A 13,754-nucleotide genomic window follows, 5' to 3' on the forward strand; every position below is an offset into this window, starting at 1 on the left:
ATCACTCAAAAATATATATTTCCCTTTTTTATCCATTTCTAGAAAATAAATATAGACAGGGGCATAGATGAGCTTCTGTTTGTACATAGCTTTAAAAAATAATAAGTATACTTGTATTACAAAGTAGAAAAAGTAGCTGCCAGGTCATTACAATCATGGCCTGTGCTCGAAAACAACCGGAACTGTTTAAATGGTACAGAATTTGTCAAGTTTGAGAATGGATGTGAATAGCTTACAGCCTGTACAGTGTGGTGATTCATACTCTATTTCCCTGACGTATTCCTCACACACCACACTTAATTTGAGCAAGTGTTTGCCAAGGCTCAGACCCTGGACTCGTTTTAGAGCATCAGGAACTGATGAACAGCTTGCATTGAGGATTAGTTGATTGTGCAGTAGCCAGAAAGTTGTACATTTTTATGAAAAAAAATCGCTCTGCTGAGTAGCATTTCTAATTGTGAGGCACACACAGACACACAATTCTATTTTTTCACGAATTGTAGTGCAGACACTGAAAAGGGGCAGAGGCCGATCTGAGCCAGTGTGGCCCAAACCAGTGATGTATTTGTAGCACGCCTTCTGCTGACACACTCTGCACTCGGCCTGTCTGTATGAGCTGGCTAGTCTTGAGTTGGTGCGGCCTGATGTGGAATCCCAGGTTAAACAAAATAAGAGCTCTCAAGTTGAGCCATGTAATGCGAGTAACCTATCCAGTCATGCTTTCTTATCATTGAATTCTGGTACTTGCAATTCCATTATAACAACTGGACCACAAATACCAGAATAGAAAGGAAAAACAAACAAAATAAAAATAAAATGAGCACATGATCCCATCAGGCATGGTTGGACATATGATAAGGCCAAGCACACAAACACAGCTAACTTCAAACAAATGGCGATATGTAATGTGTGTATTGTATTTTTATAGTTCTTCAACAGTCTACTTAGAGGTCGGTGCAGTGTACATAGCAATGCATCCGACATAAGAACTGACAGAATGACAGGCTGTTCTAGTAGGCAGAGCCAATAACTCCGACACATTCGTGAGAAAAACTTAGGACTCAGACACTTTTTTTACACATTAAGTAGTGCTTGAATGATTAGATACACAATTAGGCAATGCTTCCATGAAGATAAGCTTAATTAGTCACAATGTTATGCTGAGAAACAAAACGTTAATACTGCATTGCACAAAGGAAGCGAGTGGCTTAATACTAGCTGCAAATGCTATAATTCTTATTTTGTTTAAGATACATGCCATCCTGTTGGGTTAAATAATGATGTGCAAGGTTTGCGTACTGTTTAATCCAGAGGATCAGGAATCAGGAATTACACTTCTTTATTGTTGTTTGCTAGGATCTGTTCTAAGTACCACCAAAAGGTGCCTTTTTGGAACACATCACTTTCAGAATGGACAACAACTTTCTAGTGTTCTACCAATTGGGCAGTCTCAATGGAACAATGTGTCCTAAAATGGCATTCCATAGTCTCATAGCACGTATGCTAGGCCTTTACAGTAGTCCAATACCATATCATCTGTAATGTTCACAAGAGCATTTGCAGGAACAGACGGCAATCCCATGGCTCTCCCTATGAGGATTTCATGCAATGATAATCCTGTTTTCTTGTCAGGAGTACTTCTCATTGATATTGAAACCAACAGCAAAGCATCTGGCCATTTAAGATTCATCAATGAATACATTTTTGCCAGTCTCGATTGCAAAGTACCATCCATCTGCTCTACAAGTCCTGAGGCTTCTGGGCGGTAGTTACAATAAAGCTTCTGTTCAATGTTTAAAGCTGAACATAGCAACTTTATCACCTCATTGTTGAAGTGGCTTCCTCTATCTGATTCTAAAGAAACCGGAAAAACGAAATGTGGAATTATCTCCCTAGCAGTAACTTTGCTACTGTGAGACTGTCATTTCTCCTTGTAGGGTAAGCCTCAATCCAATGACAAAAAATTCACACAGTCATCAACACGTATTTCAAACCAGCGCACACAGGCATCTGAATGAAATCTATTTGCATTCTGCTAAATGGTCCTCCAGCCATGCCAATATATCCCATATTGACTAATGTTCCTTTACCCACGCTCATCTGCTGGCAGATAATGCATCTGTGGCAAACTGCTTTCACAACTTGTCTAAATTTTGGATTGAAACAAAACTGTTTGAATAGCCTGACCATCGCATCTCTCCCCACATGACCATGATAGTATTGAGCCATTGTGTCAGGAGACTGTTGGGTAATGCTACAGTCCCTTCTCCTGAGACCCACACATCATCGTCTGTTTGGACGTATTTCATCTTAGCCCACTCCCTGCGGTACTCTTTTCGTACATTGTCTTGGAGATTTTCAACTCCTCTAAATTGTCAATAACATGCATTACATAGTTTGCATAGGTCTCATTGTTTTCAGGCAACAATTCCCATACTCCTTTGTAGGTTATGCCATTCAAGGCACAAATCTTTGCGACTTGATCCGCATATGCATTGCCTAATGACACATAATCCTGTGATCTCTGATGTGCACTGCATTTTACCACAGCAATCTTTTCAGGCATTCCTAACAACTCATGAATTCTTTCTCCATTTCTTATTGGTGAGCCAGAAGAAGTTAAAAACAATCTCTATGACCACACTTGGCCAAAGTCATGGACAATGACGAATCCATATTGCCTGTCTGTGTAAATAGTGACTTTCAGCTGAGTTGAAATGTGGCATGCTCTTGTGAGAGCCACCTATTCCGCCACTTGTGCAGAAAACACTCCTTGAAGCCATGAAGCCTCCAGTATGCCAGTGATAGTGCACACTGTGTATCCTGCTCTCAATATGCCCACGTTATTTGTCAAACAGGAACCATCAACAAAAATAATCTGGTCATTTTCTCGTAGGCAAGTATCTTTAATATCTGCTCGGGGTTTCGTGCACAATTCTGTAATTTACAGACAGTCATGTTGAGTGTCATCCAATTTTTCAACATTAACATTTTCATTTGGAAGTAGAGTTGCTGGGTTAAGTACTGTACATCCCATAATAGTAATATTAGGGGATCCCAAGATTACTGACTCATATCTGGTCAACCTATTAAGTTTTGAACTTAGTGAGCAAATGAGGTACCATGACTGTGAGGGAATACCACATCACAATACTCTTTCTCTGAACGAGCTTCTGCTCAACTGCTGCAACTGACCGCAAACAACCTGGAAAAGCTGCTGCAACCAGATCCAAAGTGGCTGAAAAATATGCCACTGGGTGATTCACACCGCCATGAGTCTGAGTCCAGACAGACAAAGAACATGCATCATGTTCATGAAAAAACAACAGAAAAGGCTTGGTGTAGTCAGGCACACCCAATGCTGGAGCTTGGCACAAACTCTCTTCCAAATTAGTGAATGCTTTCACACAGTCCTCATTCAATATTATAGGATCGGAAACATCCTTATGTGTCAGCTTTTGTAGGGGCTTTGAAATAACTGAAAAATTCAGGATCCATTGGTGGCAGTAACCCACCATTCCCAAGAACATTCTCACATCTTTCTGAGTAGTTGGTATCGGTATTTGCAAAATAGTTGCAACCCTTTCTATAGAAATTTTCCTGGTTCCTTTCTCAATCAAATGACCCAAGTATTTCGCTTCTTTCTGGCAGTATTGCAATTTAGCAGGGGACACTTTATGACCATTGTCTCCCAAAAAGTTCAACAATGCAATCGTATTGTATTTACACCCTCTCTTGTTTTGGACCCAATCATTAGATCATCAATGTATTGCACCAACATTGACTGATAAGGCATCACCAATGATTCTAAATTCTTTTTCAAGATCTTGTTGAAAGTAGATGGTGATTCTGCAGGCCCTTGTGGAATCCTGCACCAGCAGTACACTTTGTTCAGTAATTTAAAAGAAAAGAGTTGTTTGTTGTTCTCGTGAAGAGGCATGGAAAAGAATGCCTGACATAAGTCCACCATAGTGAAACCATCCAGCATCGCATGGGATTTGAAACATAATCACATCTGGATTTGGCACTACTTAACCACAATGTCATTTATTTTCCTCAAATCTTGTACCAGTCAAATTTTCCCACAAGGTTTGTGTAAGCCCATTACTGGTGATTTACACGGACTACTCATCACTTCTTTTAAAATACATTTCTCCACAAACTCTCCTATTAACGGTTTCACACCCTCAATTGCATCTTTTGCCATTGGGTATTGTGGAGTCTGAGGGAAAACTGAATTGGACTTTACTGTGACTTTAACTGGTTCAGCTTCTTTTATCAACCCAATATCCTTTCCTGAAAGATCACAAACCTCAGTCTTAACACTTTTCTGCAAATCAGCAGGAAGATCTTTCACTGCAAAAACTGGAAAGAAACTAATCAACTGAGCTTTGTCACTTTCCGGCTCATTGAAACTGATCAAAGGAATTTTTTTGTCACTCACTGACTCATTGTTAACAGTAAGTAATGAGTCTTCTACATCATCACTCTTTGTTTGAATTTCAATTCCTTCATCTGAACAGGTAATGCAGTAACTTGTTTTGCACAATAAATCCCTTTCGAGTAAGGACACAGATTTTGAATCAGAAACTACAGATTTGTGCAGACCTTTGAAATTGCCAATTTTAACCCAAACCGGCTCTGTGATTGGGTTTGTCAAATATTGATTTGCAACTCATACAATCTGAACTGTCTTCCCTGATAAGAGCAGGTCTGGAACTTCTGCAGCTCGCACTGTACAACGTGTAGCTCCAGTGTCAACCAAAAATGAGACTTTGTGACCAATCACCTTTCATTTAACATAAGGACCTTTCAGGTGCACTTCTAATGAAGCAGCAAACACACATTCTTCCTCATCAGAGCAGTCAGACATCAAAACATTGTTTATTCCATCCTCACTGTGTAAGGGAAATTGACGTACAGTATTATTACTGTGATTCACTTTCTGACTCGTGACCATCTGAGAAAGCATCACCTGCTGATGATCCATATGGGTTTGGGGTATTTGAATCTGCTGTCTAGGCATTTGGATTTGTTGACCAGGCACCATTTGCACCTGCCACTGAATCTTCTGTAACTGGGGCATTTGTACTTGCAATGGCTGTACAGTTTGCTTAGGCAATAAAGGTTGGAAACCCTGCATATAATTTACATTATTCTGAAAAGTTATATTTTGATGTCTCATTTTCGCACCTCTCACATTCTGAAAAGTATTGACATTACTCAGTTGTTGAACAGCACCTCCTTGATTTACCATTGGACACTCCCGTTTCCAATGCCAGATTCCCTGTAAGCATGACAAAGCAACATTTTCTTTCCCTGTAGCTCTCCTTGTACCATCACTGTATTCATATCAGGACCATCATTAACACTTCCCATTCCACCACGTCCTCTGCCTCCGTTCTGAAACATCCCTCTGTTCTAAAACATGCCATTTTCTTGCTGCTGTCGAGGCTGGAAACTTTCCTGAATCCCTGGCTGTGCAGCCTTGATCTGTATCGCCATTTCTTTATCTTTCAACTTTTTCTGTTTCATTTCAATCTCATCACTACAGTATTTCACATCTTTCGGCTCAATTGTTTCTGTACCTCTGTAATGTTTAAATGTTTTCAACAGCCTTTCATAGCGTGCACAACTTTATTCTTTCACTTCCTGAGCTGTTCTATCTATCCGCTGCCAATCAATGTTTTTGGGTGAAATTCTCTTTTTCAGTAACTCAATCAGTTAATAGTAATATTTCATTACTTCAGGAGATGGTGCACCTGTTGTTGGATCTCTCGGTTGCTCACTTGTTGGCCAATCTATACACCTTTTGCATTCAATCCATAAATCTGCTGGAACAACTATCTCTAAAAGAGTATTTAAATCCTCCCAAAGGCATTTTGCAAGTTTCACAAACCTGTCTGTTTGCTGATACCATTTTACTGGTTTCTCCCTCAGTCTCGGGTAATCATTTGTGAAGGACAAAATGTCACTTCTGCTCCAGGGGACATGTACGAAATTCCCTCCTGGAATCTCTCTCATTGGTAAAACTTTCACTGCTTCCCCATTCTGCTGGGCTTCTACAGAAGAAGTATCAAGACCTTTTTCGACTTGTCCCTTTTCTTCACCCATCTACCTTCCCATTTGTCTAATGCTCTCCATAGCTGGATGCTTTGAAGCAACTCCTTAAGGTGTGTTTTCATCCCTGCAGATCTCATGTGTTCAAAATCTTTCGCCTCAAAATCTAACCTAGAACTTCTTTTCAAACGTTTCATTTCTGAAAGGTCTAGCCCGTGTTCATCTGCTATTTCTGCTAACCTTTGATGTATCTCATCAGTTTCTTTTGTGATTTTCTGGCACAAATATTGCAATTATGCTTCTGTATAGGACTCGACGATTTACTCCAATGGTCCCTTCAACAAATTCACCCGCTTTCAGTGAAAGCCTTGTACAGTTGATATAACTCCTCCTCTAACAGTATCTTGTGAAGTATTCAGCCTTTCCAACCACTCGGTTAATTGCTGAGCTGTCAAACCATGCAATGAGATGTTATTGGGCTGAGTACTAGGTAGCTGTTGTACCGTTAAACTCAGAAGTTGAGGTGTCAGTAACCTCATGTTGGTACCAATGTGAGACCCTGTTTGCGACCCTGTTTCAGTATTCAAAGGAGCTCTGATAGGACTCAGGTCTATTAGTGACCCTGTTTCATCAAAAGTCTATTTCGACATTACCATTCCCCACTTTGTCTCATTCAGTCTTTCGACTTAGGCTTCCCTGACTATTTTTTTCCTTCATTTCCCCTTGCATACAATGTTATAGTTGGACCAATAGTAATAGATACAGATACAGCATCTGGATTTGGTCTGGCAGTTGCGTTTTGAGACGGCACTACCCCTGTATTCTGCATTTGAGGCAGTAACATCGGAGTTGGCACTATCTGAATCAACAATGGTTTCTGGTATACCTGTCCTGATGGCACTACTAGATTAGCTGCTGGATTTACAACAGGCACATCTGGATAAATCCTAGAAACACTAGGTTGCGGCAACTGTCCAGTGTCAGTTGACCAATTTAGGCTGCTCTGCATTGGTACTTGCGCAAATTGACTATTCTCTACTGAGCTCTGGTTCACATTAGAATTAACCTATACGGAACTCTCAGTCATGTTATGGTTACTCTGTACTGGACTCTGTGTCATGATAACTGATGTCAGTGCAGAAAGATTCACGTTAGTGCTTGGACCATCTTGTGCCACAGTTGGTGGTGGGCGATTTCACAATAACTGTAAAATAAACTAATCATCGTCTGATTCCTCATCAGGCATTAAAGACTTCAAAGCTTCTTTTGATTTCTTCTCTTCATATTTTTCTTCAGATGAAGAGGAACTCTTTTTCAATTTCTTAGAAGCCTTCTTTGCTTCCTTTTCACTATCCTGTGAGATTGCAGGAAACATTTGAATGTAATGTATCTAATCTCCACTGCCTCTGGTCATTATTCCAGCTAGCATCCGTTAGTGTTTCTCTGCTTTTCTCATTTTTCTCTCAAATTTCAATGCTTGCTACTGTCAGGCTACTAGTTCCCAGATCGCTAACACCTTGAATTGTGTTGGTCTTGATAGAGGTTTTAAAATATACATCACTTGTCTCAAATTTTCCAAAACTCAGTAATTAAATGTTCCATTTTCAGGAAACGCAGTGATCCCTTCTTTTCTTGTGATTTTGCACCAATGCTTTAACCAAAGGCATGCTCCAGTACCTTTCTCTTCAATTACAATATATGCTGAAGTACCTTCTGGAGGACAAATTTCTCCTACCCTTGCTGGAATATATTCATCTCCCCTAAAAGCACTTTTTAAAGCCTTGACTAACTTAATTTTCACAATTTTATGTCAAAAATCAACAATAAGGAAGTGTCTGTAATCCCACAATCCTCTTTGTCTACCTTCTCAACCAATTGCACTTGATAGTTGTCCACCAGTGCGTTCGCGATCCTTCTCACTAACCAACTTATCTCAGCGTGGCACACAAATGATGTCACACCCACACACAGCGTCTGGCAAAGTCTTGCGGCTTGTCCTCCTAAACTCAGAAACACTCAAACTAATGCAATATAATTTGTGAGCACTTCAGCAAAATCAATAAAACAAATCTATAGGTAGGGCAATCACAATCGCTTCATGAACCTTACGGATTTTCACTGATGGCTTTCGCTCTTGCAGCTACTCCTTCTTTCTCAGTTTCCCAGATTCACAAGCAAAATTCGACTCACAAATTTTACTCTCAACCGATCAATGGATACTGTCCTGGTGCACATAGGACTCACCAGATCTCAGTCGAAAAGACCTTACACTCAACTTAACTCATGAACTCGACTTGACAACCACGCCTGATTTGCCTGCTAAACAGACAAATTACAACTAAAACCAAGTGTCTTCATACATTTTTAAAAATACTCTGGAGTGATAGACCAATGCAGGGTCCGTATACCGACAACCACGGATAAAATTTTTTGGAGCACCAAGCGTCGCACATGTGACGTTCACCGACTTCCCTACTCTCACACTTCAGAGTACGCAAATTCTTTGTACAACATCATTTGAAGCACGCAAACTCCCTAAACCCTCACAAACAACTCAATTCACCTGCCAGTTAGCTAAAGATGTGCAAGTGCATAATATACTTCATTCGACCCAACAATAGAATGCTGAGAACATTGACCACAACATTGGCAAACTCCAAGGACGGGGAAAGTCACCGTGGGCATTTAGGACACATCTTCACTATATTCTGCATCATTTAAAAAAAACAAAAAACAATAGATCTCAATCAAAAAATAATAATCCCTTTCAAAAAATTAAAGAGACATAACCAATACCATTTCCAATAATTTAAAAAGACATAGGGGGTCATTACAACATTGGCGGTAAAAGGAGCTTACCGCCGTGCAGAAGACCGCCAATACACCGCCGCGGCGGCGGTATTCCGCCAGAGCTATTATGACACACATCTTGGAATCCGTGGAAATTCAGACACCCACACAACACCGCCACACCAAAGGTCAGTGATAAACTGGCGGAAACAAATCCTCCACCTCCATGCCAACAGAAACACGCCCATGCTATTACGACCCACGAATCCACGCAGCAGTCTTTCAACCACGGTACTCCATTGGCAGTATACACCGCCGCGCTCAAAATACACACACATCTCCAAAACACCGCCACATTGGACAATTCCAAATACACACAACTGATACACATACAAACACCACTCCCACACACCCCACACAAAATAAAACACACACCCACATCAAACCAGTAGGTGACGATGACATGTCTCTCTTCCATTGTCAACAGGTCCACCAGCGGTCGGTACACCGGAGGATTCCACCATCTTGTCATATGTCCCAGCTGACGGTGCCTACGAAGGACAACAGCGAAGAACCAGTCATTATTCCTCCAGGTATGTACCCACAGTTACACACAAGACTACACTACTCACAAAACCCTTCCTGTATGTGTGTTGAGTGTAGGCCTAGCTATGTGTGACGCAGTAGTAAATGAAGCCATGTGGGCCCCTGAAATGGCGGCTGCCTGACCTCTAAACTGGGACAATGTGATTGTGGGGTAACTTCGCTGGAGTTGCACACCGTCGCAGTAGGCGGTCGTAGACCGTGGCGCAATGCTGCATTGGTTAACATTGGACCCTATGGGTCTCAGGAGCCAATGAACAGGTGCGCCGGCGGTGATGATGCGCCCCGCCGCGGACGTCACCGCCACGGACGTGACCGCTATTTTCTATCTGTTCAATCACTAGATACCTGACCTTCGACAGGAGAGGACCTACACTGCAAGTGCTGCTGTGACCTCGGTCTGGAAGCGACGATGGCTGCTGCGTCTGGGGAAAGGGCCCCTGCCTTCACTGCACAGGAGTTGGAGAAACTGGTAGACGGGGTCCTCCCCCAGTACACGCTACTCTACGGTCCTCCAGACCAACAGGTTAGTACACAGGGAGCACGTTGTATGGGCTAGGCCTGGGTGGAGAGGGCTGGTTGGAAGAGGGAAGGGGGCAGAGTTCATAGAACAACAATGCATGGGAATGAATGGGCCACATGGCCAGAGTAGGGAGGGGGCCACTCACAACAACGGTGCTGTTGTTAATGACTGTTCCTCTTCCCTTGTGCATGTCATGTAGGTCAGCGCCCACCAGAAGAGGGACATTTGGCATGCCAGTGCCAAGGAGGTCCGGACCCTGGGGGCCCACCAGAGACGGGTCACCCACCGCCGTAAGAGATGGGAGGACATTCACTGCTGCAGCAAGAAGACGGCGGAGGCTCAGCTGGGGATGGCCTCCCAACGTGGGAGGGGTGCCCGTCGCACCATGACCCACCTGATGTTCCGGATCCTGGCGGTGGCCTACCCGGAGTTGGATGGGCGCTTGAGGGCATCACAGCAGACACAAGGGGGTGAGTACAACCTCATTCTGCTGACTTTGCGCGTAGTGGAGGGGTCTGGGTGGGGGAGGTGGGCTGTGGGTGTCTCTAGGCCAGGGCGAGTTAGGTAGGCAAGGCCCCTCCGTAATGTAGGCCATGTGGCACTCTACCCCACCTCAGCAGAGTGCCAAGTCGAGGTACAGTTGTCCCTGTGGCATACATGTGCGCAGATGTCCACCATTGCCATGTAGGCCATATCCCAGAAATTGCATGTGCAGAGGGCAGGAGCACGGCGTAATGCAGGGGGCTGCTGCGTCTGTCTTGTCCGCCAACGGTAGCGGTAATCCATGCACTAAAACTCTCTTTCTTATGTCTCCCCCCCTTTTTCTGCTCTCCCTGTCCTTTTGTACATCAGCATCAACAGGCGGAGGTACAGTGGCACCGGAGCATGAGGGAGCTGCATCCCTCATGGCCATGGAGGGCCACACCACAGACTCTGAATGCACCAGTGGGAGGGAGGGCGAGGGGAGCTTCACGTCGGCCACCGGATCACCAAGCAGCGACACGGACTCGTTCGCCGATGGGGGCTCCCTTGTGGTGGCGGCACCTTCTGTGCCCCCCACCTCTACAGGTACAGCCGCCACCTCCCCTACCAGCCCCGCCCTCCCAGCAGCCCCTCAGCGTTCGCCCCGTGCCCGCTCACCCAGGAGGGTGGGCATCACCTTCGCCCCAGGCACCTCAGGCCCTGCCCCAGTCACCCCTGCTGCCCTCAGTGAGGAGGCCATTGACCTCCTCAGGTCACTCACTGTTGGGCAGTCTACCATTGTGAATGCTATCCAGGGTGTAGAACGAGAGTTGCAACATGGTAATGCATTCCTGGAGGGCATTCATTCTGGTCAGGCTGTCCTTCAGCGAACCCTGCAATCTCTGGCCTCAGCACTGATGGCAGCCATTGTCCCTGTGTCTAGTCTCCCCCCTCCAACTTCCTCCACCCAGACCCAATCTCCTGTACCCCAGCCCATCCCAAGCACACCTACAGACCAGCATGCACACAAGTCAACACACACAAGTAGCTCAAGCAAACATAGGCACCACACACACCACAGGCACTCACGCAAGCCTCAACCACGTACAGACACAGCAACATCCACTGCCTCCACTGTGTCCCCCTCCTCCTCTTCTCCCTCCTCCCTCCCAGTCTCGTCTACACACACACCTGCATGCACCACATCTACAGGCACCATGAATCGCACAAAGACACCCAGCACCACAAGCCGCTCACCTGCACTCACCACCTCCACTGCCATTTACACGTCCCCTGCGTCCTCTCCCAGTGTGTCTGTGACGCCCCCTCCCAAAGTACACAAACGCTGGCAATCACTCACCCAACATCCATCCACCTCACGACAGCCTCCAGTACCTGCACCTGCACCCAAAACACCTAAAGTGACACCTCCGACAAGCACCTCCTCTTCCTCCACTCCCATACCCCCTCCAGCTACCCATCCCAGTGTTCGTCAGAAACTGTCCCTCTGTAAAGTTGACCTTTTTGCCCCCACCCCACCCCCTCCAATTAATCAGTCCCGTCGTAGCGCCTCAGCCAAAAAGCCTCCAATACCAGTGGTGCCTGTTCAAGGTTTGTGGAGTGCACCAGCCACCAGGGCAGGCAGTAGGACCCGGAGCCAAGGCACTGGCAGCCCACCCCCTGTAAAGGCTCTAAAATTGGAGAGTGGACGACGGGATCGTGTTAAGACTCCTGGTGGGAAAACAACTGACATGGGTTCCAAGGGGATTGGAGAGTCAGCTTTGACTCCACCAAAGGTGGGGAAGGGCCAGAGGAAGTCTGCCCAGCCTGTTGTGAGTGTCACGGCGGAGAAGTGTGCCATCATTTCCGGCGGTCGACACACAACTGCCAGCACCGTCGTCACTTGTCCGGAGACCATCGCCAGAGTCACAGCCCAGGAGGGCCCAAGTATCGTCACTGGTCCAGAGACCACTGCCAGAGTCACAGCCCAGGAGGGCCCAAGTATCGTCACTGGTCAGGAGACCACCGCCGGAGTCACAGCACAGGAGGGCCCAAGTATCGTCACTGGTCCAGAGACCACCGCCAGAGTCACAGCCCAGGAGGGCACAAGTATCGTCACTGGTCAGGAGACCACTGCCGGAGTCACAGTCCAGGAGGGCCCAAGTATCGTCACTGGTTCAGAGACCAGCGCCAGAGTCACAGCCCAGGAGGGCCCAAGTATCGTCACTGGTCAGGAGACCACCGCCAGAGTCACAGCCCAGGAGGGCCCAAGTATCGTCACTGGTCCAGAGACCTGGAGGGCCCCAGCTGCCACAGCCCCGCTGGGCAATGATGGAACGTCATGCCACACACCAATGCCCAGTGTAGAGAACGTCATGCCACACACCAATGCCCAGTGTAGAGAACGTCATGCCACACACCAATGTCCGTATCAGAACCGCCATGTCAAAGCACCCCTGAACAGTCCGGAACCGCCATGGCAAAGCACCGCTGAACAGGGCAAAGACCGCCATGGCAAAGCACCGCTGAACAGTCCGGAACCGCCATGGCAGAGCACCGCTGAACAGGGCAAAGACCGCCATGGCAAAGCACCGCTGAACAGGGCAAAGACCGCCATGGCAAAGCACCGCTGAACAGTGCAAAGACCGCCATGGCAAAGCACCGCTGAACAGTCCGGAACCGCAATGGCAAAGCACCGCTGAACAGTCCGAACCGCCATGTCAAAGCACAGCTGAACAGGGCAAAGACCGCCATGTCAAAGCACCGCTGAACAGGGCAAAGACCGCCATGGCAAAGCACCGCTGAACAGTCCGGAACTGCCATGGCAAAGCACAGCTGAACAGGGCAAGCACCGGGTAGGAATGAATGGCCAGCCACATCAGGCATCCTTATCCCATGTGCAGCTGGGACAGTGACAGGACAGGAACTTTCACAGGGAGACTCATCCAGTCTGGGCACCAGTCCTCCCCAGTACCAGTAGAGACCTGCATCTACTTGAGTGACTGTGGCTTTGCACTCCCCAGGATGGTAGAGTGGGCAACCCGCCCACTGTAGAAACTTGAGACACTGTGGCTTTGCACTCCCCAGGATAGGAGAGTCGGCAACCCACCCACTGTAGAGACTTGGGAGACTGTGGCTCTGCACTCCCCAGGATGGCACAGTGGGCAACCCACCCACTGTAGAGACTTGAGAGACTGTGGCTTTGCACTCCCCAGGGTGGCACAGTGGGCACCCCACCCACTGTAGAGACTTGAGAGACTGTGGCTTTGCACTCCCCAGGATGGTAGAGTGGGCAACCCACCCACTGTAGAGACTT

This window comes from Pleurodeles waltl, chromosome 1_1, assembly GCF_031143425.1.
Source record: "Pleurodeles waltl isolate 20211129_DDA chromosome 1_1, aPleWal1.hap1.20221129, whole genome shotgun sequence".
In the NCBI taxonomy this organism is placed as follows: Eukaryota; Metazoa; Chordata; class Amphibia; order Caudata; family Salamandridae; genus Pleurodeles; species Pleurodeles waltl.